The 15,421-nt window shown below is 40.2% G+C and overlaps 1 long non-coding RNA gene across 2 annotated transcripts in view; it reads right to left on the reverse strand.

Moving 5' to 3' along the window:
* The window catches only part of LOC123585527, a 130,752-nt gene extending 116,614 nt beyond the window's left edge, over positions 1-14,138 (reverse strand). For both annotated transcript variants that reach the window (XR_006706265.1, XR_006706264.1), the window contains exons 1-2: positions 13,934-14,138; positions 12,377-12,474 (exon numbers count right to left, since the gene is read on the reverse strand). This is a non-coding gene — a long non-coding RNA (uncharacterized LOC123585527). The remainder of the gene's footprint in view (positions 1-12,376; positions 12,475-13,933) is intronic.
* Positions 14,139-15,421: the final 1,283 nt, after the last annotated feature.

Genomic DNA, 15,421 nt, shown 5'->3' on the forward strand with positions numbered 1-15,421 from the left:
TGGATTTTTCCACTCTGAACAGTCACATGTGCTTGTTTCCATCAGTGTAGTAGCACGACATTCTTCTGCAAACATTTCAAAATTGTCCTGTAAGACAGGCAACCTTCTGATGTCAAAATGTGATTTCTTACCATGATACTATCAGTTTCTCTGTAGTTTAGTAAGCTACAGCAATTGTCCATCATCTCTGTTTCTACTGGCAAAATATCTCAAACCTGAAGTCTTAGCATCTGACCTGGGGATTCCTCCCCAAATCAGAAGAGATCCAAATTTCCCAAGGGGTGTCTGGGACAGAAAGGAAGTTGTTATTAATCAAATGACTCACATGCTGAATCACAAAACAAGAACCATTTGGGGAAAGGTCGCCCTTCTTGGCTATAACTGCCGAGTGTGTTTCCAGTTAAGTAGATATCCTGAGGCCCTTTTAGGAAAAAGCCAACACTGGCCAACATTATCACAGTAGCATCAATGGCTGGATGATAATGGCCCACAATCCAAGGATACCTCCACCCTTCTTAGTTTTGTGTTCTCTGGGAAATCTCAGTCTGAGATGGGAATTTCCCATGTGCCAGGAACTCAGATTGTCAATGGAAGTTTCAAGGAAAGGCCAGCAATTCTCTACAGGAATGGCATTTAGAACACCCCTCCCAGAAACTGGACAGCCAATTATATAATTTTCTTTCTTCTTCTTAATAATTTACACATGAATTTTTACCATTCTAAAGATGGATATTTGTGCCATGATTTAAATATTCTGATGTTTAGAGTGATAAAAGAAATTTTAGGTCACTAAAAGGTAAAACTTATGAAATTAAGCAAAAATTAAAGACTGAATGTTGAATATTTTTATTTTTTATCCAGGTTTGTCATTCTATGATACAATGAGTATTCAATATTTTTCCATTTTAAACAAATCCATTAAGGATCCTCAAAATGCTTCACTCATTTAATTATTCCATCCATCCATCCATCCATTCCTCTAGGTTTTCACTTAGTGAGCACAAATTTATTTAGTGCCACATACCAACATATACACCAAGGGTGCTTCTGTGATCCCCCTGAGTTGGTTCCTGACCTCGAGAACCAAGTCTAAAGCCCTGCTTCTCCTCCTAGTCATTCCATGGGACTGACTTCATTTTATATGAGAAGAGGGCCTGGTGGAGAGGAGAGGTCTAACTATGAGTTAGGCATCTCTGTTATTGCCACAGCAACCTTATTTTGCCCTTGGATCAGGTCCAGTTCTGTGAGGATAAAAGTGCCCTTGCCCATAAGCATCACAGGTGCAGAGTCATCTCCACTAATACTTGTATCCAGAGGAGTGCATAATACCTAGTAGGTACACAGTAAATAATGGGCACAACCACAGAAGTCAAGGCATAGATAATAAGGAAACTTGCTACTGGTAGCACAGCCCCATTCTCTGCCTAGTTTACATCCTTGGCTATGGCTCTTCCTAATGACTTAGAGCTGTGTCTCCTACAAAGTGGACTGTCTTTATACAAGCTTGGCTGTGGCCTTAATTGTTACCCTTAATTCTATCACAAACTTCATTGAGAAGAATATGCTTTAGTAAGTCAAATTATTTTAACTACTTTCCAACCACCCCAAACATTTACCTTTGAGTAAATGTTTTACCTCTTTTTCAATTCTTCTTTTCCCCAAATTAAATTGGCTTTCTCCACGCTTAATCATTGTGAATGTCTACTAGCCTGATACAGACAGACTCAAGAGTTATCCACATTTGAAGATTCAGCTGCACTTGGAAGGGGGAGCAAGCTAGGGAAAAAGGGGAGGGGGAAAAAAAAGAGGTTTTCTCTCCACAGAGCAGGGACCTTTACAATGCACCACAGTGTGTGAACAGAGCTACGTGCTGTGATACCATTTAGCAATAATGGATGGCTTGTGCTGCCCAGACTTAACAGGCCAGTGAGCAACATCAGGCTGCAGATGGAGTGCTCGGAGACTGCCATGCATTAAAAAAGGATGAAAAATAAAATTGTCTATGGCTATTGTCGACATATTTACCCCTTGTTTAGGGGTTCCCATGGCAACAAAGAGCTGTGACCCGCTAGTGGAGGTGGGAAATCTTCACAGTAGGAGGGCCAACTACTTGCCCAGGAAGTGAATGCTATCTGTGTGCAACCACCCCCTCTAGTGACGACTTGGTGAATGGCAGGCCTTTTTATAGTTTTCCTTTGGCATCATGCTCTCCCTGCCATATGTTATGGCTCTTAACTTTAAAAGCATATTATTGTTCCATTAAATTAGCATGACTTATTTCTGAGGAGACTTCTAAAATTCCATTGTTTTGAGTCTTTTCATTCTTGTTTTCCAAGGTTTCATTTTGTTTCTGTATTTTAAACTAGATCTAGGAAATATTCAGGTTGCCAGCTAGAGCCAAACTCTTCTCCATAACCTTACCTATGTTTTCTATGTTTAGGAAACCAGATAAAGATGAAAAACAACCTACATGGATCTCTCTGAGGCTGGTGGAGTGGCTGGAATATAGTTATAATCTTATGAGTATCTCAGGCATACTTTTGCTTCTCCACTGTGTGGGACTCCCCACAGCCTCCCTTTCTCCAGCTGTTACCTATGACCATATCAATGCTAAGAACTCAGATCCAGACCAGCCAGAAGCTTACTATGCTTCAGGGGCAGAAATATCTACCCAAAATGTGCACACTGAAGAAGCATAGTAAGGTTAAACAATCTCCATCATCACTCTCAAACTTCTCAAGAGCCTTGCAGATTCCATGGGAAGACCATACCCTTTCAAGAATTCAAAACTCGGGTCCTACCTCCTCATTTTCTCACTCCTCTGAAAGTTTATAGCCATTTATCTTCACTTCTATTCTTTCTCTATCGTTAACTGCCTTGTGCTATTAATACCATTTATATACGAATTTGTCAAAATGTTTGTAACTCCAAATATAAGTTCCTTGGGGTCAAAGACCTTGTTTTGAATGTCTGAATTCTTCACTTAGTTTTCATTATCCGGTTAATTTTTTTTTCCACATGCAAGTTGGTAAGGTAATATTTGCAAAGACAGACATTAACCAATGGGGAATACATGTACTGGGTGTGATTCAGATTTCTGGAAGATCAGTCCAGGAAGACATAATACACTGAGACACGCAGGAGACTGAGTAAGAAAGAAGGGAACTGTGATGCCTAGATATATCATGAAAGAATTCACTACATTGTAGATTCCTACTACAGTCCTATGTTGTAGTTTTCCCAGGATGTAGTTTTCCCAGGATGTAGTTTTCCCAGATAGGAAATGTAAGCCTCAGAAAGGTTAAGTAACAAGTTGGATGACACAATATTACCAATTGATGCTAACAGATTTCGAAAAAATGTCTTTCTATTATATTTCATTGACTTTAAAAAAGAAATCCTCAAACTTTCACTGAAAAGAAGCCACTTTGGATATTTCTGGTCTTTCGGATCCTCAGGGAAGAAAAGGGATTTTTACAGAGCAAGATACTAACGTCTGAGAAGGGATAATGGTTGCCATATTTCCTTCCCTGGTGGAAGTCAACCCTAAAAAGTAGCACAGGAAAAGACAGTAGTAAATATCCAGGCAAGATATGAATACCAACTGGTAGTCCCAGGTCCACGTTTTATGGAATCTTGGTCAAGAACAGAGTTCTCATTAGATGTCTCCCCAAACACAAGTATCATGAGCTTTTCCTCCAAAAGAAGAAATTGGTATCAAAACACTTGAGAGGTCCTGCATGTGAAGATTCAGAATGGACTTGGAGAAGTTCTGTAACTTAATAATCAAGGAAAAATTAAAAACTGTTTAACTTTGCAAAACCTCATGTTTCCTAAGCACAAATGATCATAGCTCCTGTGTATTTCGTTACTACATTACCAAGCCAAATATGTGGAGCTAAATTTCACTGATGTGAACACTGATCTTGAGGCAAGTACATAGAATTTCAAGGCAAGCAAGGAACAGCTTAAGAATCTGGGCTCAGGAGTTATGGACCCTACAACAAGAAAATCCTAAGAAGGAAATTAGATAGGGTAAGCACTAGATTGGGTATGTTTAAATCATTCATACAGGGACCTGGTTTTGCTTCATTAAGTATAATGAGTAAAGGTAGAAGTTAAAGCATCAGTTGGTTTTGTTGACTATTTTTATTATTCAATTTTAAGTGAGTGAAGCATTTTAGCTCTATTTGTTTTCAAAGAGTACATTTCAAAAAATTCAGCTTTGGTAATCCCCTCAGTACTTTAATTCAGTAAAGTTTCCATCATGGGACCATTCTTGTTTCTTCATCTTTCTCCTTCCTCTTCCTCTTCTTAATCTTCTCCCCACTCCCACCCCCAACCGCACAATTTAGGTCTGTTTTATGTCTAGAAGAACGGGCTTAATTTTTCTAAATGCTAATTAAAGTAAAATTCACTACTCCTTCCATTCTCTGTATATTTTTCATTGTCTTTTTATTTCCTGAAAGATTTCCCGTTGTGATGGCGCTAAGAACTTGGACAAATTTTTTGTGAGATTAAAAAAAGACCTGAGTTCTATCTCCCATAATTACAAGATAGAAGACCCTGAGAAAGTGACTTAATATCTTTTAATTCCATTTCCTTTTTCTGTTAAATGGACTTAATAGTGCCTACCTTATAAGTAAAGTTTTTGAAATACATTATGTACATTTTAATATTTATCTTATATGTATATAAAATCTAAAGTTCCAAGCATAGTCTCCGGCATAGTTAGTAAGTGCCTAATTCTTCCCTCAGAACATAAGAAGACTGTTAAGCACACTAAATTCTTTTGCTATTTGTTTATAACCACTTACTCAAGTAAGTTTAAGAAAATGGAAGCTCTATTTGATGATTCAGGGGACTTCAAGGAACTCAAAAAGAATTATGGCCCAGCTCAATGTAAATAAAAGATAGTTATCAGGCAGCTACTTTGTCTGTCTCTATGTCTCATGATTTCAGCTCAGATTCCCAGCAGAATATGTTGCATAAAGTACTCATTCCTTTAGTTCACTTCCCTTCTTTGACTGAAGTCTACTGAGATTCACCAAGACATAAGCCAAGGTTGTTATCTATGCAACATGTTATCACTGGGGCATCTGTGTGGCTTAGTCCATTAAGCATCTGATTCTTGGCTTCAGCTCAGGTCATGATCTCCTGGTTCATGGGTTCGAGCCCCGGGTCAGACTCTGTGCTGGTAGTGGGGAGCCTGCTTGGGGTTCTCTCTCTCTTCCTCTGCCCTCTCCCCTACTTGTGCTCTTTCTCTTTCTCTCTCCTTCTCTCTCTACCCTTCCCCCACTCACAAGCTCTCTTTCAAAAGTAAATAAATTTAAAAAATTTTTTTCAAAATAATACAACAAAATGTCACCATTTTATCCCAGTTTACTATGATAAACCAATAAACTAGAGCAATAATTTTTGTGGATTTTACCTGAGATTTCAGTCTATAAGTGGAAGGGAAAATCATGGGCTGTAGGTAAATATCTCCTTTGGCAGATACAAACGGTTAATTCCAAAGAAGAAACAGATATTTCATATCATCTTTCATTCTTCAAGAAAATTTAAAGTTCTCTCCACTCTTTTTAAAAACTCTGGGGATTTTCTTTTTATTTACATGGGGGATTGCCAGTATTTAGAGATCTGAATAGAGTGCCTCTGTAACAAAAATAACAATCACAATATCTGGAGACATGTGACTTTTGTCTATCGTTAATGAAGGTTATCAGGTTGAAGAACATAAGTGGGGCGATCAGAAGAAAAGAAGCGTAGTATAAGATGAATTGATTACTATCAATCAATAAACCTTCTTTCCTTCTTAAGCTCTTCATCCCATGACCCCCCACCATGCTTTCTTGTCATGGTCCACAAAGCATATTTAACAAGGACATGGATGCAGTGATCCAGTTAACTTAGCCAAAGTCCCCTATTCTTACATTTTAATCCTTGCTCAGCCATTCTATTTCCAGGTGACCTCTGGCATTTTTGGAAAGGGGATTATAGTGCTGTTGTATTAAAGAACTGCTAATTCCTCTTTTAAAAGAAGTTTGAAACCAGGAGGAAGATAAATACTTGGCTGTAATAGGCTTGATTCTAATTTTTCTTCCACAGATTGACATTTGGTAACAACCTGAATTAAGAGTATAATTAGAGAAATGTAAAAATATTATGCCAGGTTTTGTTTCAGCTCTTTACCTCCTAACTCAACACTTATTGAACATCTACTATATGTGAAGGCACTGTTTTAAACTTATGAATAAAAAGATCGGTTTACATCTCCAAGCTGTCAACTTATTTAAGGTCTGTGAAAGGCCTCAGACAGTAAACCAACGATGGCGATTGACGTAGGAGACCATATACATAAAACTGTCAAGATATAGAACTTACAGAAAGGATTTGGGGCAAGGAGGGAGGGTAGAGACAATAGCAAGAAGAAGAACCAAGATTTAGAAAACAAATAAGAATTTGCCAGATAAAGGTATCGGGGCCAAAGCAGTGGGTGGGAAGTGAGGGTGCCTTTAGGTCTTCCAGAGCAGAGAAGAACACATTTAAAGAAACTGCCAAGGAAGAAAGGCAGGGAACGTACTTGGCAGAGTGGCAGGTTGTGAATGAATAAAAACAGAGGCAGGGGATAGATCACAAAGGGCCTTATAAGTTACTTTTTAGAGGATGAACTTAGATCAGAAGCCAGTTGAAAGAAAGGAGTCAGAGGGGATGTTAGCATCAAATATTTCCGAGAGTATAAGAAGAGGGGAGAGGAGCATGAGACAGAAAGAGAACATCAATTTTTAAGACTAGGAGAATGAAGGAGTTTTGAAATTTTGAAAATGAAGGAGTTGAAAATTTTCTTGCATGACAGCCTCTATCTGTGAAAAGTTGAAAATTTTCTTGCATGAGAGCCTCTATCTGTGAAAGGCTCTTCTATGGGGAATGACTCTTAGCTGAAAGTATTCCTATACTTCTATTTCTTTCAAGTGATGTTGCTTTTTAAAATTTATACAATGTTTCATTGGTAAGTAAGTTCTCAGCCAATTGTCTCCAGGGAGTCTGTCCCTTCTGTAGAAAAAATTATGGATCTCTTATTGGTTGATCTGCTCTGGAACAGTGAAGTTGATAATTATTTTATGAAATAAGATTGATAGGTTGAAAAATCTGGCAAAAAAATCAAAGATGCTTTGTTCTCTCCATCGTTTTCCTACTTTGAAAAATGTGGAGTTCAGATCTAAGAGTCTAGGGTTTTAAATTACTATACTCAATGATCTAGTGTTGCTAATGGGAGATGATACGGGAAGAAAGGCCATTCCTGGTGTTTAGAGTTAGTCACATCTTTCTTCAGAGGCTGAGAGAAGAAAAGAGAATCCCCAAAGACTTGCCATTTTACCAATAAGCCTTTCTGTCTAGCCCTCAGACATGCAATCCTGAGGGTTATCCATGTTTGGATAACCAAAATCCATGCTGTTTCAGGGTGGTATTTCAGGTACATGCATTCATTATTGGTCAAGTTCCTCTGCTCTAGGAGCACCTCAGGTATGTGACTGATTCCTCGTCCCCATTTCCTGCTGAAAAAGGAGAGAGACTCTATTTCCAGGTAATTTCAACTGATTCCATTTTTAATTTCAACTACCAGTTGATTAACTATCATCCTTTCTCAAAAAATAGAATTTGGGATTCTGACATTGGTCCAATTTGTAGAACAATTTGTTCTACATTTTTTTAAAAAATGTGTAATTAGGGACTGCAGTTAACGTGAGAGAGAACTGCATAAAGATAGTACATCCATAAATAAAGGAGCACGTTTATTTATGAACATGCACGTTAAATACTATGATTTAAACTAAGTCCTCTGTATTAGCATACAAGGGTAACCAAATACTGACCTTATCTTCTTTTCCTGGAGACTTGTTTTTGCGTGCATGATTGAAGTGAGGTTTCCACCATAATTGTTCACATTCCAGACCAAGGTAAGAGGCAAACAAATTTGAAGTGGACAGCAAACGATTTCCTTTTAAGTACATGATGTTGAAGCTGTAGTCATCTCCCCCCACTTACTGGTGAGAATGAAGGACACGACCACACCCAGCTGCAAGGGAGTTTGGGAAATGTACCTTATCCATGCTTTTGCTTTCTGTGGCTTCAGCTACCCCCCCAGTCAATGGTGGTCCAAAAGCACATTGTCCTCCTTCCATCAAGTCATCAGAAGGTCAGTAGTGGCCTAACGCTAAGTCACAGTGCCTACATCATTTGCCTCACTTCATCTCATCGTGTAGGCATTGTATCACCTCACATCATCACAAGTAGAAGAATGAGTACAGGACAGTAAGATACTTAGAGAGAGAGAGACCACATTCACATAACTTTTATTACAGTATATCACTATAATTATTCTGTTAGGAGTTATTATTTGTTAATCTCTTGCTGTGCCTAATTCATAAACTAAACTATCATAGGTATGTATGTCTAGAAAAAAACATAATATACATAGGGCTCAGTGTTGTCTGTGGTCTCAGGCATCCACTGAGGTCTTAGAAAATATCTTCTGTGGATAAGGTGGTGGTTGGGGGCGGAGGGAGGACAACTGTAGTCTTCAGGCAGTATAACACATACTCTATTAAAGTCTCTAACTACTGAAGAGCAGAATATATTTGCCAGGGGGAGGCTCCTAGACATTTTTACAACATGGAAGACAATCTGATGTTTAAAAAATAGGAGTAAAAGGGAATATCTGGAAGGATGGCATTTGGATCAAAAGAATTACGCGGAACACACGGACTCTGTTCAAAAAACAAGTGAAGTATAAGATTGGAGCAAAGAGATCGCAGGCAAAAATTGTCAAGGAAGTTTGGAGAGGAACAGACTCTTCTCTGAGGACATGGATCATGAGTCTTGCTCATTATTTTATCCCCAGGATGCAGCCATGTATCTGGCACCAAGTAAGTGTGCATTCAATACAGTATTTTTAAATCGAATCTACCCGTGGCAAAGAGACGCAGGAATACTAGGATAACCGTGCCAGCCGCTAGGCACATGTGATGGAGGCAGAACAAAGCACACCTTGCTGCTCTGAGCCTACAGTCTAGCCAGGGGCGAGTAGAGCGTAAGCAAATGACAATATGAACAAATTCATAATTACAAACTCTGTGAACAGTGCCATGAAGTTAAAATAGAGGGGAATATGAGGAGTGCAAAAGGTCCCTGGTCTAGTTGGGAGAATAGGAGAGTCTTCCTTAGGAGAGGAGACTTTGAGCTGAAATGCAAAGTGGGATGATGACAGAACCACGGGTAGGGAAGTGCAGAAGAAAAGGCATTGGCTGGAGTCTGGAAAAGCAGTCCAGCATTTCCTACAGCTTGTGGAATGGGGATTTTTAGTTTCTTTATTTACGTCCTTGTTTTCTGCTCTTCCAAACTGTAAAGTAAGTACAATGACGACGCATAGTAGTGTGAAAATTAATTACGAGGAAATCTCACTTAAAATGGAGTCGGAAAGCCAGCAGGGGGAGCTCTCACACCCTACCACTTGGTTGCAGACCCAACAGGAAGAGACCTACCTTGTAACCAGCCACTGACTTACTACCCCAGCAGGAGGAAGAAAGATTTTCCTCCTCGCCCAGCAACAGTCCAGCTAGTGAGAGCCAGTCACAACTAAGCCAATGAGAGGCCAGTATACTTTGAACTGCCCGTTTACATCAATGGACTTTTTTGCTTATAACAGTCTTTCCAACATCCCCCTTTCCTCTATAAAAGAGCATTCCTCTCCTTTTGTTCCCTAGACTCGCCTAGGGTTCTGCCATAGCTTGCTCTTCTTAGATTGTAACTCCCTGTTTCCTAATAAACTCATTTTTTTTTTTTGCTGGTAAAATAACTGGTAGTTTTATTTTTAAGGTTAACAGTAGGTACTTAAGAATGACAGTTTTATTGCATTAATTGCATTGCCAATTATATCACACAATGTCTTCTTTACATAGACCTCGATGAGAAATTTCTCTGAGTCTTCAGGTCTCAGTGTCAAGGTCAGACGCATTTCCCTTTGGCAACTAGGATTTTTTTTTTTCTTTTTAACTTACAGACTCTATAAATGGGGTCAACTTCATGTGACTGAGGCCCTATCCTCAAAAGTTCCCTTGCTTGGATTTTAATGCTTTTCACTGTTTTGAAATTTTGAAGAATTTTATTTTTAAATTTATATTTTGTACATGAAGTAGCTTGGGACAATGCAGCATGCACTAAGCTTGAAGCTTCAGCTCACATGCAGCATCCCCCCCCCCCCCGCCCCCAATGTATTCCTGCCTCCCTGAGACGGGTTCTTGACCTTGGGCCCAGCTGACCTCCCCTTCCTAGGCCCACCCAGATACTGCTGTTGCACCCTGCTCCTTTGCACCCCAGGCACTGCCTGGCCTCTCTCTCCCAGGCCGGTGAGCACTATGCACCCAGGGAGGGTTTGTGCAGAAGCCTGGGCCATGGAGAAGGAAGGGGTCAGATGATGTAGACCCTGTGGTGTCTCAGGCTGGGACACAGCAGTGGTGGTCTCTACTGTGATGCTTGGTTCATGTGCTTGGTGGGGCAAACCTCTTGCTCACACCCTGTCTGGGTCCTGATCACACCCTAGCAAAGGATTTTCAGTCCTCTGGGGGATGCCTATTCTTGGTGGGTGGGGGCAGCAGGCTGTGGGAAGAGCAGACTGTTTTTCTTGCCCCCAAAGAGGGCATAGTATATAGGTCTTATGGCTGCAGGAAGGAGGACCCAGCAGCAGGTGGGCAAGTAAGCCAAGTGGGGGTCAGTTGGGGGGTGGGAAACACTCCCAGTCCTGTTGAGTCTGCTTCACCAGCCAGTATTCCCATGCCCGAGGGAGCGAGCCATTAAATAACAAATAAAAAACACCATGACAGGTCTAGAGTGAGAGCGTGGAAGAAAGGAAAAAGTTTCATGTTTTATTACATTTAATGGCATTTTTCCTGCTTTTTGAATAAGGGGGCCCCACATTTTCATTTTGCACTGGAGCCAGCAAATTATGTAGCTGGCCCTGCCTATAAATCACATACTAAATCATATTTTACTCATTACACTGGCTGCTAGGAAAATCAGAACAAAACTTACAACCAACTTTAGCACAATATCAAAAAATTTATGGTATACATTTTGAATAGTGAAATAATCTTCGACCTGTCATTTTTTCCTATTTTCTTTGATTTTATTTTTCTTTATCTCTTCATGTACCCAAAGGGAAAAGATCTGATTTTTCATTTATCTTTGAAAATCTTAATCCTTTTTATGCATTCATCTAGGGTAAAAATAATCATTATTTAAATAGCAAGCTAATTGGGTGCTTGGGTGGCTTAGTCGGGTAAAAGTCCAACTCTTCATTGTGGCTCAGGTTCCTGGGATCAAGCCACACATTGGGATCCGTACTGACAGCATGGAGCCTGCGTGGGATTCTTTCTCTCCCTCTCTCTCTTTCTGCCCTTCCCCTGCTTGCTCGCGCTCTCTCTCTCAAAATAAATAAATGAACTTTAAAAGGATCTTTTAAAATAAATGAATAACAAGCTAATTGCACACTCTTGCAGAACTCAATAAAAGTTTGTTCGATAGGACTTGTGACCACTTCCTTCACATAGGAATTTACCATCATTGTAGCTGGTACTATTTTCATGCTTCCCTCTCGACACTTTCATCAGACTTGTGAGATATCAACCTTCCTCACATACTACAACATTGAATTATGATGCCATGAATAGAAAATGTGAAGTTCCACCTTTTATCCCAACATTTCACAGAGCACATGGTTAAGAGAGGTCACCTTATAAATATTGACTCTTACTTTATATATGTAAAAATGGTGGATAAGATACTCTGTCTTTTTAAAAAAATGTATAAGGATAGTCACTGCTCACTATGATGATTGGTTTTTGATCTCCCCCCCCCAACATTTGGACTGCTCACTAGAATAATCCATCAATCAGTAATTTTTTACTGATCAGCTACGGTATGCAGCTACTAGGTATGCGGAAACAGATGAACAAGGCAGAAGTTACCCCTAGCTGCAAGAGATTTCAGCCCTAGCTGAAAAGACAGTAAACAGTGTCATCACATATCATGATATGTTATTAAGGAAACAAACAGGATTATACATTACAGGTAAAAGTTGGGAGGAGTCTGGGACCTTCATTTCATAGAGTGATTTGAGAAGGCCTCTCTGAAAAAAAGTGATTATTTAAGCCAGAGCTTTAAGGAACCTAGGAGGAGCTAGTCATTCAACATGCTAGGAGTATGTAGGTAGAAGAGAAAAAGGAGTAGGAAAAGAGCTGTAAGTATGGCTGAGGCATAGCAAGAATAGCTGAGAACTGTCCATGATACCCTTGGAGAGTCAGCCAGAAGTTGCCCTTACCTTCTTCCTGCTCTGCCGTCACTCCATCATTAAGGTCATTAAGTAGCTCCCTCTGGTGGTCACCACACGCAAACATCGTCACAGGACAAATCTGCAACCTATGGGAAGAAACATTTCCAAAGACACCAAGGAACAATGTTAACTAGGTGGGTAGGTAGAAAGCCAGCCAGGAAGAAGTACATGCTTAAATAGGTAGTGGTCTCCAACTGGCCCAAGAGGGAGCAAAAGGACAAGGTAAAATCAATTAATGCTGACAAGGGACCCAAAGTATAGGTCCAGCTGCTTCTTGATTATCCGAGTAATTACTGCAGTTGATGTTAGCCTTTGACAAACCACAGCTTGATTCCAGTGTGTGACAAGACTTTAAGGTCAAAAGTTGAATTTCTAACTTCTCTTCTCTATCGGAAATTTCTGAGAAAGGAGGGGACCAGAACAGTTGTGTCTAAAGTACTCTTAGTCAAACTTATGAGATGCAAATTTACCAGACTCTATCGGCCAGCCCCTAGGTCCCCTACTAAGGGATCCCTCTGCCTGATAGCCCTAAGTAGGTTCTAGATAATTCTAGGCAGTTATAAACAATCTTTAACACTCCATGCAAGGGACAGTTATGGCTATTAAAAGTGATAATTATTTTAAAAGGTGTTCTGAAACTCCACACCCGAACAAAACTTTAGGTGTATGATGATAATGATGGCAATGATGATGGCAATGGTTGTATAATTCTGCTCCTTTATCCTAGTGGTGGTTTCCTAGAAAAAGCAAACCTGAGTTTTACTGGCAGAAATGATGCGCAGTAGGTGGTTAGCTTTGTGATTGAACCAACATCATCACATCCTTGCTTTAATGTAACCCTATTAAATAGAAGAAAACCATGTGAGATGGTTTTCCTTTAGTTGGAGGGCAGGGGGTGGTGGAATAAGGCTCCCTGAATGCCCTTTTTAACTCCAGGAACTCAAACCACTCCAGGATTCAAGGGTCTCAAGAACCCAGCCATAGTTTGACATTAAGCAAAGTTTTGAATGATTCTGAGGGGAGGAAAGGAGAGGGGAGGGATATATTTTGGGGTCAGATAAATCAAAGCACATTTGGCCAGACACTGCCCCCCTTCATTTCCAAGCACATGTGAATTTCCAGGGAAATTGAATCCATGTGTTCCTGATTCATTTACATTTAACTCTTCAAAATGCTTTGTAAGCCCTCCAAGAAGCCTTCAGTGTATCAAGCCAGGATGCTGGGCTTTGTTAGCTATGCAGGCACCTAACATGCTGAATGAATGGGACTAGGTTTTAAAGACAGAGCTAAGGAAGGTCAAACGGTTTGCAAATTTGACTCAACAAATTCCCCTTAATTTCTGGTTCCCAACTACCCGACTTCTGCAACATGGGCACAGAAATAAACATTCCCCTCTGTGGCACCCATCAAGCTGAGAGCTGCTGGCTTGGACACCCACTTTTACACAAACCTAAGCCTCTTTGATGGTCAGACACAGATGAGTTGACATTTGATAGGAGCCTTGTGCCTCCCAGTGTTAGTTTTCTTTTCCCCTGCTCTACTCACTTCCTTTTCTGAAGTGGGAAGGCTGCTGCTGCCACCCCTGAATCCTTGATAAGAATTGACGAGACCCAGGGGAGTGTGGGAAGAGTCTGTGACTTCAGCAGCTTGGCAGAAGTTCCGCGGAGACTTTCTGATCTTCCTCCACATGCTGAAAATCCCTAGAAGTCCTTTGACAGAGAGGAGGTTCAGAAGGGCAGTCTTCCTGTCCTCATTTCTATTGGAAAAAAATCATAAAAATAAAAGAAAAAAATGATGGTAGCCACCAGATTACATCCTCAAAAAAAGCAGACATAATAAAAATGTTGCTCTCTTCGAGCGGCGGAGGAAAGAGAGATCAGTCACTTACCCCTCCCCACACATCTGAAATGCAGTCATAAGTAGACACACCCAATCTAGATTGCACAAAGGTTTTGGCAAAATCCTACGCTGCCTTCTTTATGTGATAATAGCTCAGACGCCTAACTCACAAACAAGGCAGGTTTCTACAAAAGAAATTGCCAGAGCTCACATGCGAGTATCATTTTCAAGGTATCTCCTCCTACTTTTCACTTGTGTTGTTTCCCCATCTTCAGTAAGTTCTGCTGTATACACGCTGAGAGTGTCTAGCCTCAGTCCAACAAAATCTTTGTTAATAGGTTAAACACTGTTATAAGCTTGCAGAGCAATTTGACATTTGCTTGTGTGATTATGTCAATAATCCCCGCTGGTGTTTTGTCTTATCTTGGGAGCACTTGCACCTGCCACCATATACATGTTTAAAAATATTTACTGAAAGGACTCACCGAGGCTTCATGTATGCCAGTCAGGGTACATTAAATTCCCTTTGGTGCTCACAGTAACTGTTGGGGGTGTAAGCTCTTAGGATCCCCATTTTTATAGATGATGAAATGGAAATTTAGAAACATACACATGACCATAAGAGGTCAGAGAGTTAATAAGAGATAGAATTAGGATTCAAGGGTAGGTTGGTCACAGTCTAGTAACCTCTGGTCTTGTAAGACCCATTCAAGCTAGGCTTAGTGAATATGGACTTCACTCTCAAGAAATGAATTTCAATTCACACCACAAAAGGAAGTACCTAAGATCTGTGAAAGCTGCCTCACTAATTGGCAGAAAAATACCTTTTGGTCCTCTTTGTCTGGCACATATTCCGTGAATTCCCCTCCGGAGCCAGCCCACATCGTTTACTTACTTTTTTGAGTGTACCAATATATGTTACTTAATGCATATACTCATTACCTGCATGCCTATAGTTTGTCTAAATTTTGATCCAAGATTCTAAACTCTGAAAGCTGAACATACACAATGACTATAAAATTTGAGAGCCCTAAACAGCTGATAATAACTTTCTTATCTTTGACTTTAGCTTGCTTTTTCTCTGCCTTGTGAAATAGCTCCTTGAGACCCACAGCCTTATGAGGTTCCCTTCAACATGCTCATTGTCCGCTAGTTTAGGTAAGGGCAGTGAAGTGATTTGGAAGCAAATCCGGG

This window comes from Leopardus geoffroyi, chromosome C3, assembly GCF_018350155.1.
Source record: "Leopardus geoffroyi isolate Oge1 chromosome C3, O.geoffroyi_Oge1_pat1.0, whole genome shotgun sequence".
Taxonomy (NCBI): Eukaryota; Metazoa; Chordata; class Mammalia; order Carnivora; family Felidae; genus Leopardus; species Leopardus geoffroyi.